Below are 14940 nucleotides of genomic sequence, written 5' to 3' on the forward strand. Positions count from 1 at the left end.
TTCTGAGGCCCCTCCCAGCCTCCTCCCCATCCCACAGATTCGGTCGTTTTCCTCTCCTTTCTCGCTCACATTTTCGCCCTCACTCCTTTCTCCTCTTCGTTCACACCCTTCTGCTTCCCTTCTTCTTAATTTAGAAACCCCTCCCTTCCCTCCGCCGCCATCTTCCCACTTGCTCGCACTTTCTTTCTCTCCTGCTACATGTCACAGATCGCTGTCACATTCCTCCCTTCAGACCGTTGACCCACTTCCCTCTTTTCAGCATCATGTCTTAGCTTCGTGTCTTACCAGACGTTTGTCCTTCACTCGAACAACTTCGCTTCCTATCTGCCCCCTCCCAAAAAAATCTATTTTATCAAAAGTCTCATAACCTACATAACGAGCCCAAAAGCAAAGACAAAAAAAAAAAAAAATAGGCCTGGGATTATTTGACTGTCTGTTCCTCAGAATTTCTAAATGATCTTGGCTGGTAGTGTTTCATCATTGTGATTTTTTTTTTAAGGTTTTTTTCTATATTTTTCTATGATTGATGTTATTAAAAGTGAACATCAGCTATTGAGTTGGATAGAAAGGAAGCAGTTCAAAGTGCTGTTTCAAATGACTGTCACAGCCACAAGATTTCAAGGGAAAACCTGAAAAGAAATAGAAAATACATGCAGTAGTCTCATAAAAACTTGGCCCAAATATACTCCGAAATAGTCATATATATGACTTTAATAATCATGAGGATGAAGCTCTGCTTGCAGCACTCTCAGACGTGTCTACGAGTGCAGTCAGCACCAGCTACAAAGTTGAGTCAAAGTCACTTACAATAAGGAAATCTGACTGCTGAGTGTCCCAGAGGGAAGTTTTGGCTTCAGATTCTTACACTGTTTCAAGAGTTGTTGTTTTTTTTATTGTCGTAGGCTTTGCACCCCGTGGCTGAGCAGAAGCCACGCGGCGAGGGTCGCCTCCTTCGCGTATTTGTGGCAAGGCGCCAAACGCTGTAATCCTCCAATGACAAACAATGTCACAGCTAGGTTCTGCCTGAGAGGATGCTCTCTACAAAGGAGGGGACGGCAGGGAGGCTGCAAACACAGAGAGGCGGTAATTGAAAGGAGAGGGGAAACGTTACGAGGGGGGTGCGGTCGGTTTCTGAAAATATGACGAAAATACGACAAAGTGACAGGAGACGTGGAAGGGACGAGTTAGCTGCAGTTGTATCTTGTTTTCCTCTTCGCTGCACAGAATCCATGCTTAAATTGAGCCAGTAAATCAGACTAATGTGAGACTGCGGGCTTTTATGTGGCGATTGTGTTCTTACGCAGGTGTGCGAATGTGCAATCTCCTGCATTTATGTGTGTGAGCGCGTGGGGGTCTGAGGGTGGAGAGCGAAGGGGGAGGGCTAAGAGGGTGACTTGGTGTACCCGAAAAAAGATAACACGATGAATGATGGAGGCGTTAATCTAAGGAGGGGAAGAGGGACGCGTCGCTCCGCTCCAACACAATCTCGCTGCCTGTGTTGTGTCTTACTGCTTCTTAGTGCTGCTTGATAATGATTGTTTTTGTCGGTAAATAGAAGAAACTTCATCCATTTATTTACTCTTTTAAAAACTCTTTCTGCTCTGGTTTGCCTTGAACTTTAAATACAGTTCAAATGAAAATGAAGTGTTAAATAGAGAAAAAGAGTCAGAGGTGTTGCCAAGAAGGGATTAAGACCCAGAGACACCTGGGGAGAGCGATGGACACCTGCAGCCAGTGGCTAAACTGACACATGAGTTTTGTGCAGGTGGAAATGGACCAGGTGACCCTCAGAGGCTTTTAGATACAGCCTCACCTTAGAGTGGTCTGATGTGACTTTTACTTCCTCCTGCTTCCACATTTTGGCTCGAGTTCAGCTAAGATGCGAGTTAAATTTGGGTTTTACAAAGAAGCGTAAAGCATTGATTTATAACACAAGAACTGATTACCTCGTTTCCATGGCTTCAATTAATCGCCCAGCCCTACTCTCTGCAACAGGTGCATGTGAGCGTAACCACCCTGACGCGCCGCTTCGTCCTGTTCGAGTCCCATAGAAAAAGCAAAAATTACAGAAAGAGAAGAGTGCTAACATTTTCAGTGTGTCTCGTTTTTAGTGCATTGCAAAGAAGTTGAAACAAAGAGGTCTGCTCAGCAATGAGATGAGGAGATTTGTTTTAATCAGAGCCTTTGTTGATCATCAGATCTTGCAGATTTGCTTGTGCGCAAACTGCTTGCGCCCACGACCTCTGTGATGTAAATGTCAGGAGACGGCGAGTGTCTCACCGCACGCCGAAGCTCGGCTTGTTTGCTTCGCAAATTGGCCGTCTTATTTTGTGTTCAGAAGCCTCTGTATCATTACGCTGTGAGGACGTCTTTATCCTCAGACAGGATACTTGAATGAAGACTTGCTCGACTCCAAAGGAGAACAGAAAAGGACGCAGGAAGAAGGGAAAGAGGGAAAAATCGAGGTGGGCGGATCAATCCAAGTATCTATAGTATCGATACGATGCTGGTACTGATATCGGATTAATAGTAGTGTGAAAGGATAGGATAGGAATACTCTAGCTATGTCCAAATTCAGGGTTAGCATGCTTCGAAGGACCCAACCTACCTGGTCCACGTAGGGCGGGTCCTGTGAAGGCCGGGTAGGCCAGAAGTGAGCGGCTGCGAAATTGGACGGTCTAGCCTTCAGATTTGCGTCACCGCTGTCTCGTTGGAGTTTAATAAACTCAGCCGTCTGCTCCTTGCTCGCTAAAATACAACAGGCCACCATCTCAAACTTCTTTTTAATCAGTTTTCTGTTTGACGTTTATTCAGCTGTGTGAAAACTATGACTTTAATCGCAGCCCAACCGATTTACTCAGGAACAAATAAAACACTGAAAACCCCCCAAAATATAACATTTTAAGTTATCTAAGTGACTTATGTATCATGTTTAACCCTTTAAGACCTACCATAGAACCAAGTCCGACAGAGCTTATATTATATTTTTACATGCTGTGGAGCCATTTTTGGGAGCATTTCAAGTTGCTATACATCAATACAACCATTACAGCCTAAATTTTAATAATATGTATGCATTAAGTGCATAGTAATTACATAAATTGCAAAAAAGTGCAATAAACTACAAAAAAATTGAAAATTGTTTTTGTTTTTTTAACATATATTTCTAGTTCGAGAAATTTAAGAGGCTTATCCCTCAAAACTGTAAAAAAGTTGCACAAACTAGTTTCCCACCACAGGAAATTTATTTTGAGTGTCTTCATAGTTTCATTTTTGAAATACACCAATTTTTATATACTGCAGGAAAAACGAAAATAAATATTATAATGCAAATTTGCAAAAAAGCAGCATATGCATCAAAATAAACTATTTCCAGCAGTGCAATATGAGTCCTAAGCATCCCAGAAACGATACAGAAAGTCATAAAGTCAAAGATAACTTTTAAAAACACCACTATAAGCTCATTGAGGCCCGGATGGTAAAAAACTACATTTCCGCGAAAATGTCGTCACTTCCAGTTTCGGGCAGGTCATGGCGGACATGCGATAGTTCGTGCTGACGTCTAATCCAAGTAGGAAGTGTTATGAACAGCTGATCGGATCGGCAAAGCGTGTTTCTGGAATATTATGTTTTTGTTGCTGCAAGCGCTTTTTATGCAGTTTTTGCAAAGCTATATGTGGAAGGAAACTGTGACCGAGGACAAGCTGATGGCATAAGATGTAAGTACAACTCCTCAGGTTTCATATGCAAAAAAAATTATTGCGCTAGCTCACGTGGTTGCAGTGCTACCGGGATTTAAAAGTAGTTGCGCAAAACAAAGCGTGCCCGCTCCAACCGGTTTTAAAGGGTTAACCTGAGTAGCCAAAAACCGTGGGGGGTTTGAAAATGACGTGCCCGGAGTTTGCTGTTCTCGCTGGCTCTAGTGAGCTTCGACCTTCCAGTCAGCTATCAAGCTGATGGGTAACAGACGTCTCCACAAACATCGGAGCACTTTTGCAAATATGTGATGTCTTAATAAATTGAGCAGATATTTGAAGTTTACACAGCTACATTCTCACCTGAAAATATGTTAGAAGTTTATTTTGTGACCCAGAAAGAATAATAAGACTAATATTGAAACTAAGTAGCTGCTGCCATTGTTGGAAACTGGAATTGGCTGAGCCGCGGGATAGGTTGGGCCATGAAGGATACACCCAACCCATCCTTCAAATCTGGGGGAAAGGAGGATGTATTTGTTGCCACATTTGGAGGAGTCTTCACAACTTTGTTGCGTCGCTGTGATGTAATTGCCTACAAGTGTGGCCTCCGAAGGATGTGGCTCCTGTTTCTATAGACTAAATTCAGTATATAACCCACTGAATTGTGTTAAATTAATTATTTTTGAAAACGATACCTCAAACATGCTCTATGAAAAGTGTCTGAACATTTTTGTGTTGACTGTCACGTCTATTTATTTATAGCCTACAGCACATTTAAATAACAGAAGCGGACCCACAGTGCATTAGAGACAGCTGAAACGTGTGTTTATCTATTTATGTGGAAAGTAAAAATCTCAGTGATTAGAGGTCATCAAAATGTGTTCAAAACTTCTTAAACCACGACACGCTGCTCTCCCCTACATAAGCCGCCTTTATGAGGTAAAAGTATCACTTCTTGATATCGGCAGTATTGGCGCTGTATTTACTTGGTATCCGATTGATACCAAAATTTGCAGTATCGCACAGCACCAGGAGAAGGAAGGAGTGAGTGATGGACTTCACTTGTTTAACCCAGATCCAAGCAGCCGCAAAGGAGGAGTGGACAACCGGAGGTGTTTCGTTTTTATTCTGGGAGCGACTTGGGAATAAGAGAGGCTGGGAAAAAAAAAAAAACACGAGCAAAGAGCAGAAGAGACAGTGAGAAGAAACGACAAGGCTGGCGCTGACCCATTTCTCCAGGCCTCCAATCTTGTGGCTGATATAATAGAAAAACGGCTACCCACACGCACACGAGAACCTTAAAGACGGACACACGGCGCCAGACGCACCAGCAGACAAGGACACGCTGAGGCAGACATATACACCCACACCGGTGTCCGGCTAGATTCCCCCACGATAGCTCCGAGTGTTGCTTCTTTTTTTATTTTTATTTTTTTCTGTGTGACTGCAGCAAATCCAGCATCACCTCAGTCGGCACTGGTAAATATCACATTCAGACTTTCAAACGTGACCGTGAACCCGCCGGCCCGCTCTGCCAGCTCAGCCTCTTCTCTTCTGGCCCGGCAGCGGCGGAGCGCGTTACATACTGAGCCGCATCTTTAAAAAAGGGGTCTCTGCTTGCCTTTTAAAGAGCTTTCAAAAAAAAAATCAGTGCTGTAGAAGTCACTCAGGGATTCACTGATAAGTATTCATTAAGTATTGATAAGTAGTCATTGAAGTATTCATTCAATATGCATGGAGGTCCACTCAGAGGTGCACTTGACTGGGATTGCAGGGATGGCAGTTTCTAGCAGCTTGGTGGAAGTTTAGCAGATAGATTGTCACACATACAGAGAGCCACACAGGATGCCCTCGCTGCCCTGGGACGGGAACATTGACCCAGTTGTAAGGAACATTGGTCGTGACTGTCCTACATGGCTAGCACTTTACTGACGCTACACAAGGCTCATCCAACTCTTTCAGCCTCTCTGTTTTTAATGGCCCTGCTCTCTCTCTTCTTTTTGCTTTAGCTTCCTCTCCCTCCCTCTCTGGCTTTGTCCCCTGCCTGTCTTTCCTTTGGTCCATTATGCACGTCTATGCTCTGGCGGTCACATTTATTTGGCGCTGATTATTTTCTGAACTGGGCAGACAGACTTATTACGTTTGCTCGGCCACGATTTGTTTCCTGTCATTTAATTAACGTGAGAAAGAATTGGAAGAAATCAACTTCTGCGTTTATGCCCGCTGATGACCTTATTTATGCCCGCGCCTCTCCTCACACCCTTATATATCTCTCTAAGCGGCTTTGAGAAGCCGCGTATTGATTGTTTTGCGACGCACGCTGACGTCGGTAAACACGTCTGACCTTTGCACACACGACGCGCGTTACACACACATACCCAACTGGATTATCAGTATGGCTCAGGCCGTACTGTCTAACAAATTCTGATGTGCATTTAGTCAAAGGCGAGCTACAGTGTGACAGCAAACAGCGGTATTTTCAGGCCTCCGACTTTGCTTTCCCCCCCCCCCCCCCCCCCCCCCCCCCCCCCCGAGTCCCTCAGAAGTAAGACATAAAAATGGCAGCGGGTCTGTCACAAGTAATCAGCCTTTCCCTGTCAGTGCCGCGCGTGCATGCGCGTGTTTGTCAGATGTAGCGATCAGGTGCTCTCCTCACTTTTAGTCCTCCATTTTTGGAACTCTGACGGGCAGTAGGAGGGAGACTTTTGAGGATGGACGCCGCTGTGCCGTGGCCCAGTTTGTTGCTTGTGTGTATGTGTGTGTGTGTGTGTGTGTTTTGGTGCTGGAGGTTAATACGATGTGATTCTAAGTCGCCCACCCTCTGAGCGCACAGGACATTGAAAGGCACAGACGCAGAGGGAGAGAGGGGTAGAGGAGAGAGAGGGCGAATACCAAGGTGGGTATGTGATTGTAATAGAACGGGAAGGATGGGAAGAGAATAACCGCTGAGAATTAAAATGTCACACAGCACAGAGGAGAGATCAACCGCACGCAAGGGAAGACACTGAGATCATATTCCCTTGGTGGATTGCATGTGTGTGCATGAGCGGATACCTGCATGTGCGTTCCCATGAATTCTTAAGAATAAGGGAGTCGGGTGTCGTTGCAGACTTATTATGTGAAAAGTGGAGCTGCATAGGAATTTAAACAAAATCTTGTGATAGTAGTAGTAAAGTATTTTTACTGTTTAATAACATGAAAGACTGTTTAGTTAGTAACTGTATATTTTATATAGTTATACATATTATTTTTAGTAAGCAAAAGTTATAGTAAGTAGCTTGATAGTTTACATATTGTACATTCAGATGTATTTAAAGTACCTAAGGTAAATTTGTAACTACACTTCAGAATCATATGATATTAGTGGATTATAATGATCGAATTATTGATCTGTGTATCTCTTTAATGTTGCAACTGTTGATGAATTTAATTAGTTGTATGTTGCTCAGTAGCTTGAGCTATAATAAAACAATTAATCTGTAAAATGATAATTAAATAATTCTGTAAAATAAGTACTGTGGAGTAACAAATGCAGTAATTGCATTCACAATATAGAGAACCAAAATCAGAAAGCAGCACAGTAGTAAAAGTACTTGAGTAAATGTATTCTTCCTACTAGTCACACTTGTGCTGTCATCCAAAGTTTTTGGGGATTGTGATTTTAACAGTACACCAAGGGGGGGGAATCATATTTTAGGAGGGGGGCTAGTGCCACCCCATGCCACCCTTCTGGACACGCCCCTGGATCCCTGTGTTCTGAGGCATGTGTGTGAAACTGAGTTTGGTTTGAATCCCTTTTTTGAGATCATAAGCCCCTCCCACCTGCTGTTGTTTACAAGAGCAGAACAACAGAAGACATTTGACTTAAGAGGAGGGTGGCCATAACTCAGACGATGACCCGGGGGCCTGCAGCCAGGCCCAGTATGATAAGTAAGGATTATTGTGAGCTATGAATCATGCAGAGCTACTCTAGTGGCGTTCAGGAATAAAAAAAATATGGAGCTGAAAATGAGCAAATTATGTAGGTCCACTTTAAATTTTTCATGCACTGGTAAAGTGATTTGATTTATCTTATCCAATATGGCATGGGTCATGTAAGGTCTTCTCTAATAGGAGTAGAAGATTTACTTTTTAGTCATAATAGTACTTTCCACTTCAGCTAGCATCATGCATCAGATGGGAACATTGCTCATGACAGAATACAGAGTTTCAGAGCCAAGATTTTTTTTTTGCAATCCAAGTTTTTATCAGCAAAAATCTCTTCCTTTTCTCAAAATACCTCATGTGACACAGACATATACTTATCCCGTCTCCACACCACTCACATACCATCATGTCACTGTGCGACTGAGGCGCCCAACATGCAGACGTCTTTGTGTTTGTAGCTGATCCCATTTGTGGATCAAGCGCTACACCGCAACACAACAACGGCGCCTTTGTGTGCAACAATAAGAACAAGAAAGCTTGCACCTTTTGCAGGGAAACAAGTTTGGAAAAACCTTGCGCCATATTGGCAGTAATGGCGTGTTTTGTGTTTGGAGGTGGAACGCGAGTGAAAGTAATACGGGCCCTGCGTGTTTTTTTAAGGGGGAGCTAAAATAATGACTGTTCTGTTTCAGTACGCAAATGAATGCTTTTGCCACCGCAGCGGGGTAATGGTTTGCGATGGCTTTGTTAATGTGTCATAGCCAGGTTGTAAAAGTGCCATTGGAGATTTACGAAGGAGTTTTTAGTTACAGGAAATTTTCACGGCGAGATCCAAGATATTTTTTCTTTTGGGGGTGACGATGACTTGACTCCTTAGCGCCACAACATGGCATGTTCTCCATCATTTAGCTGAGACACATGAAGCTCACAGAGTATTTAGAGGTGCACAAGTACAAATTTAAACGGGAAGCTATCAGTAAATCCCACCCCCGAGACCTTTCTGCACCCACACACACTTCCCAGTCCACCCGAGTGACAAACTTAGTTTCATGGCTCTTTGCAGAGAGCGTGGTCCAAAAGCTAAATAAGTGGAACTAAAAGGAGGATTTTAAAGCCAAAGCTGCTGTGAAGCAACACATTGGTTTTAAGTTGATTTGCACAGATGGCGACACTTTGTGCACGCAAACGCGCACGGATACGTTTACACACTCGTGCCACTCCAGCCTCAGCGCGCGCGCGTGTGCCCGGGGCAGAGAAACTCCCACTCTGGTTTGTGTCTTTCATGTTGCATTTGCGATGACTGTCAACGTGACACACACATGACGCTGCAAACACACCAGAAGCTAACGGGGGGACAAGCTGCTTTGCCCGTGGAGTGTGAGGCAACGCGGGACCAGTGAGCTTTGTTCCTCGTGGCTCTTGTTTTCTTGCTTATTTATTCCGTTTGTTGTGTAATCTGCTCTTTGGCCCGGCACCACATTCCCAGTTTTGCTCCCTTTAATCTGCTGTCAGTGGCAAGCATGTAGCCACTTCATGCTCAGAGCACATGTGGAATTTGAGAGTGTGGCGCACTAGCTCGGTTAGACTGTTGCAATAGCTTTGCCACATATATAATATTATTAATACAAAACAGTTGCACATAAAGGACGTCACTTCAATCTATTCAGTCATAAGAAAAAAAACCCAGAGTAATTTTATAACTTCAAGTGATGCGAGCGGTTTTCAACTGAAGGCTTACGGGAAAAACCCAACCCTGTTGACTCCGTCTTCCTCTGTGTCCTCGTTCTCACATTCTCAAATGAAACCACAGAAGTCGATCGGCGTAGATAGAGATGGTTTCACCCAGGGATGTTTTACATGATTATTTTTTTATTTTATTTGATGGAAATTTATGTAAAAGTAATTCTTGCTATATAAAACCGCCGTCACTCGGTTGAGAGAGAAGAGCAGCCGATGAAAATGCTGCTTTGCTCATCTCTGTCATTTTAGGTGGATCACAGCTTCAAGCTTCCAGGCAGTAGGGAACGCTCTGCAGCTTTTCTTTATCTTTATTGTAAGAGAGAAAGCAGACACTACTCTGGACTGAAAAGGACTTGCCAACAAAAATATTTATTTTATTTTCCATCACTCCCCTCGCACTCCCCATGGGTGTTTGAGCTGCAGAGTCATTAAACTGCATCTGTTCTCTCTTGTACTTAGTGTTTCACCCTGTGTCTCGTTCATGTTCGTTTTCATAGGTTCTGCAAGAAGAGTCTTCCTTTTAAAAGGAACTTCTTCCTCCCCACCATCGGCAAGTGCTTGCTTCGAAATATAAAGCACTTTGTGACAGCTGTTGTTGTGAAAGGCGATTAAGGCTACGTCCACACGTACACGGGTATTTTTGAAAACTGAGATTTTCTGTTTTCGTTTTAAAAAATAATCCCGTCCACACGTAAAGGCAGAAATGAAGGAAAACGCTGCTAGGAACATGCCAAAGCAGCAGGTGGCGATATATTCCTAACCTGTAGAAATGTTGGCCAATCAGAAGTCTAGAAGCTCGGTGGGAAAAAGTAAACAAAGCTGGGGCATAGAAGCAGAACCGAGTCGTATGTGTGGAGGGACAGTAACTGTGTGTGTATATGTAAGCATTTAAACACTGCAGAGAGTAAATTAACAGTAACAGCATTGTAGAAATTCATTTCACCGAAACAATAACGTGGCGCACAGTGTGACGTCAAAAAATGCGCACACCTTTGACGCTGCGTTTTCTCCGTTTTTCTCGTCCACACGTAAATGCAAAAACGGAGCTTTCGAAAATATCCACCCTGGCCGGAGTTTTAAAAAATCTCAGTTTTCAGTGACCGAAAACGCCGTTTACTAGTGATGGGATTTCCGGCTCTTTTTAGAGATCCGGCTCTTTCGGCTCGGCTCAATAAAAAGATCCGGCTCTTTCGGCTCCGAACCGGCTCTTCAGGTTGTTTTGTTGCTTTAATTATTTAATCATTAACAATAATATAAAATTATGCAGAAAAGGAATTACTAATGTAAAAAAAGTGGTTTTATTTATATATGTTTATATATGGCCCCTAGAGACAAAGCACGTACAAACTCCAAAACACATTTCTAGCGTTAACTGAACTTCCAAAACAGAGCTACCCAGATCACTTAAATTATACAATTGAAAGCAGGTGTGTATGGTTTGTGTATTTATAGACAAGCACTCATATTTATTCAAATAATTAAAAAAAAAAAGTTCATTTACCTGTTACTACCACACACCAAATACGGTTGTTGGTACCTCTTGGCTTGTGTAGCCACTAGGTAACAAAAGCTCAACACTGCGCCCAGCATCCTGGAGCACTAATGTTGTCTTTTGTACGTGATTCTGAGTTTGTACATGATTTTGAGTTTGTACGTGCTTTGTCTCTAAGGTCCACCATAAATATACTTTATTTATTCACTCCACATAAAATGTAATAAATAAATCATATAATACAAAAAACAACTATTTACATTTTAAACTTTTAACTATTTAAATTTTCAGCTTTTTCCTTTTACAAATTTAAAGTGAAACAACACAAAACACTGCAAACCACAACACAATTAAATATAAATTAAAATATTAAAACAAAAAGAAGATGCACATTCTCTGTCATATGGGCCTGCATGATTTCTGAATCCTTTATCATCTGCAACTGAAAATAGTGGATGATTACTATAGAGATTGAAAATGTGACGTCATTCAAGGGTAAAACCGCAAAGAATTCTGGGAACTCGTGGCAAGAGGTAGTAGCGCACGCAGGCTTTCAATTGAAATCAGTTACACAGCGATAAAAAGAAACACAAAAAACTGTCAAGAAGCGGTTGTATTATTAACTGCAATAGCCGGTCGCATGACAGCCATGAAGCCGACGGGTAAAGAGATCGTTTTTTTTTATCGATTACGTCGTTGAAGAGAAATTATTCAAGCCATGTTTCTGAAGTAAGAGGCGACAGGTGGTCTGGATTACAGCCATTCAAAGACCAAATATAACGTCCCAGAACATCCAGCTCACAGGTTAGTCTGCTCCAAGCATTTCCACAAAGGTCAGTGTTTTGTAGTAGTTAATACGTCATTTTTCTTAACATAATTGGTGATATAGGTTACAAGCAAGTCTGGCGCTGAACAGAAATTGTGGCGCTATGCTATCACTAATTGCCCAGTACGATTACAGCGTACAATATTATTGTCACTGCTATATTTCTGTATTCTATAACTTTTTTGGGGGGCAAAGAAAAAGCAAGAAGGTATTGGAACCGGAGAATGAACGTTTTGCGGTGCTGCAAATGCTTGCATTTGATGCGGTACTTGGATTGTTTTGCCACGAGTTACCGGCATGCAATGCGCGAAAGTCACGTGGTCTGTCAATCTCTATACCTTTCTAATGTGACGTTGTTGTCCCTCACTCTCTTTCTCTCTGGCTCTGTTCCTGTGCTACTGCGAGTGTAACTAATGCCCCTCCCCCCTCTGCCCAGCGCAAAGTACAGGCCGCACATGCGGAGTTTAGCGGGAAAAAGGGCGAGAAAGAGGGTGAGAGAAAGAAAAAAAAACAAAACCTCACAGCTCCCAATAAGGAGCCGGCTCGCGTCGTTCACTTCAAAGAGCCGGCTCTAAGAGCCATTTCGTTCGCGAACGACCCATCACTACCGTTTACGTGTGGACGAAAGGTGCAAACGCATAGAAAAATCTGCGTTTTCAAAAATACCCGGGTACGTGTGGACATAGCCTAAGATTGTACAATTAAACTACTCTGAATCTAAAAATGATCTAAGAATGATCTTTTATTTGACTAAATTAGGGACTTTCGTGGCCTTAAAGTAGCACTGCATATTGCACATAGAGGTAGAACACATAAAATCCTCCTAAAATGTTAAGGTGTTGGAGCGCCATCAGAGCCACTGGATCCCTTCACTGTAGAGGTCAGGGGTTTTTTCTCTCCTTTAATTTCCCAACCGTCAGTATGTCCTAGAGCAAAATCTAATTTCAACCAGAAATATGTGGAATCAGGCAACAAAACAGCACTTCTCATGACTTTTGAATAGGCTGAAATGTGAGACGAGTCCCGAACTAGACCGATGAACGTGATGGAAATAAACATCAGCATGCACACATTCACATCGCTTGTGCAGAAGCAAGTGTTTTGCTGCAGAAGGCGAGCTGCCACTCAGCATGTGTGGAATATATAACCAGGACTGCAAAATGCACAAGGAGCGGGGGAGGGCAAACGCTGACATCTAATGTCTGTATTAATTCAAATAACGTAGCTTTCCATCGTCGACCGCTGCAAGTACCGGCCGGCGCGGAGGCCGAGTGTGATGCAGACCCGGCGTTTAAGCCCCTGAATGAATGAACAATCTGAGATATGCTTTGAGTGGAATGTCACTGTCCACTTTTCCATAACAGCAGGCAAGCTTGAGGAGCGATAATGGAGGCAGAGAAATGGCTTGGCCCTACACTGACCTTGGTAATAACAACAGAGACACTGGAAAAAGACTCTCATCTACTCTGTGATCTCCTCTATGGGCTACATACACACTCCTCCCCACCTCCCACCCTCCCGCGTGGCCGCCTGCCTCCTTGTGTGCAGGGCTACGGTGCTGTGCGGTCTGATCGAGGTTAACTGCGGTATTATTTCATTAATTAAGTTTTTCCACTCCTTCCGCCTGTCCTGCTCGTCTTCCTGTCAAACGAGGGTGGTGGAGCGACGCCCTTCCTCCATTCCATCCTCCGGCGCTTCACATCCCCCCATCACTGCTGATCATTGTCTCAATTACTCATCCCTCCTCTCACTCCCCTTTCTCCTGCTTTCTCCTCTTATCTAATCCTAAATTGTGCCGTACACTCTTCCCCAGTCTCCCTTTTTCTTTTTCTCTTCTCCAGATCCTCCCAAAGTGAGGTGGGAAAGATTTGTAGTCTAACATCTCCCCATCTCTCCCGCTCTCATCTGTGTCTCTCATCAGGATTTCACAGATGTTCTGTGATTATTTCTGCCTTGATTTGGTGATACTTTCCTGCCATCGAGGCATTTGGAGCATTTTTAGTGTAGCAACCAAGATTCGGAGGGAACTATTTTCGAACCGAGGCCAAAGCGGCTGTGATCCTTCTGCACACTTTGTTCCTGTGAAATGGAGATTTGCAAAAATGGTGCCACCTGTAACATGTCTAATGGATTTAAAAGGATTTGCCATGATACAGTTCACGGTTTTAAACAAAATTGCCTTTGTGATATTTGTGACCTGTTGATTAGGAGGTTTAAAAAAAAATAGCCTGCATTTGCAAAATCACATTTGTGGAAGCTCTCCTGGTTCAATTTGGCTTTCCGGCTCTCAGTCTCTGTCTCTCTTTGTTTCTCCCTCTTCTTTGTATCCATTACTGTTCCACTTTTCCATAATGGAGACATTAGAGTCTTTTACCTCTCCGCTATCTATCATGTCATTTAAACTCTTTCCTTACTTTCTGTTTTTAACTTTTTCCCTTTCCTCTTCCCTCTTTCCTCAAATCTTGCCTCCTCCCTCTGTCCACCGCGCTCGGGGTCATCTCTGTCGTCACACAGCGTCTCTTGTCCCCATCATATCACCAACAGCTTGTCACAGGCAATCAGTCTGCCTGCCTCAACTCCCCGCACGAGCCTCTCCTCCTCCTCTTTTCTCTCCTCATCTTCCTCACCTCCCTCGTCTCCCGTCACCTTCTTTTCCTCCTTCATGTGTCAGTAGTTATTACGCTCAGAAATTTTTCGGGCCCCTATTCCTCAGGCCAGTTAAAAGGGTATTTTCTCAATCCCTTATCCATTCCTACGGTTAGTACTGCTGCCCAGTTTTAGTCCTACAGCCCGTCTTACGCCTCCCAGTGACCGCTGTAATGGGTTATACTGGAATGAGGAGAAGCTTGTGTAATCCCTTCTTATGTCATGTACTTACGTTTCTGTTAGAGCATGGTTTTTACAGTACGTTGGGAGCAACGTTTCTAAGAAACAGTGGAAAATAAGATAAAAAATTTGTTCTCAACATATTTTCCCCCATTTTTGTTTTCAAGTATGTTTTATATTTTTCATTATAATAATTAGATTTTCAGCTACAGCATGCCCCGGGGCAAGAATATGTTATTAATGATTAAAAAAAAAAGATGTTGCAATGACTGTGTGTATTAAATAAACATATTATCTGTTATTCAGGACTTTATATGAATTTTGTAATTCATTATGATGTATGTTGTAATACTATAATTTTCAGTAGTACATAACTATTAGTTAAGGACTACTTAACTATCAATGGTATCATCAATCATGGTATTATATAT

At 42.9% G+C, this 14940-nt stretch overlaps 1 protein-coding gene and 1 long non-coding RNA gene across 2 annotated transcripts in view; both read left to right on the forward strand.

Moving 5' to 3' along the window:
* efnb3b (ephrin-B3b) overlaps positions 1 to 14940 on the forward strand; it is a 96317-nt gene that overhangs the window by 64834 nt on the left and 16543 nt on the right. The window lies entirely within an intron of this gene.
* On the forward strand, positions 6212 to 12374 carry LOC146521614 (uncharacterized). Its single transcript, XR_014870899.1, has 2 exons — positions 6212 to 10393; positions 10440 to 12374. It is a non-coding gene; the product is annotated as an uncharacterized LOC146521614 (long non-coding RNA).

This window comes from Neolamprologus multifasciatus, chromosome 3, assembly GCF_963576455.1.
Source record: "Neolamprologus multifasciatus chromosome 3, fNeoMul1.2, whole genome shotgun sequence".
NCBI lineage: Eukaryota > Metazoa > Chordata > Actinopteri > Cichliformes > Cichlidae > Neolamprologus > Neolamprologus multifasciatus.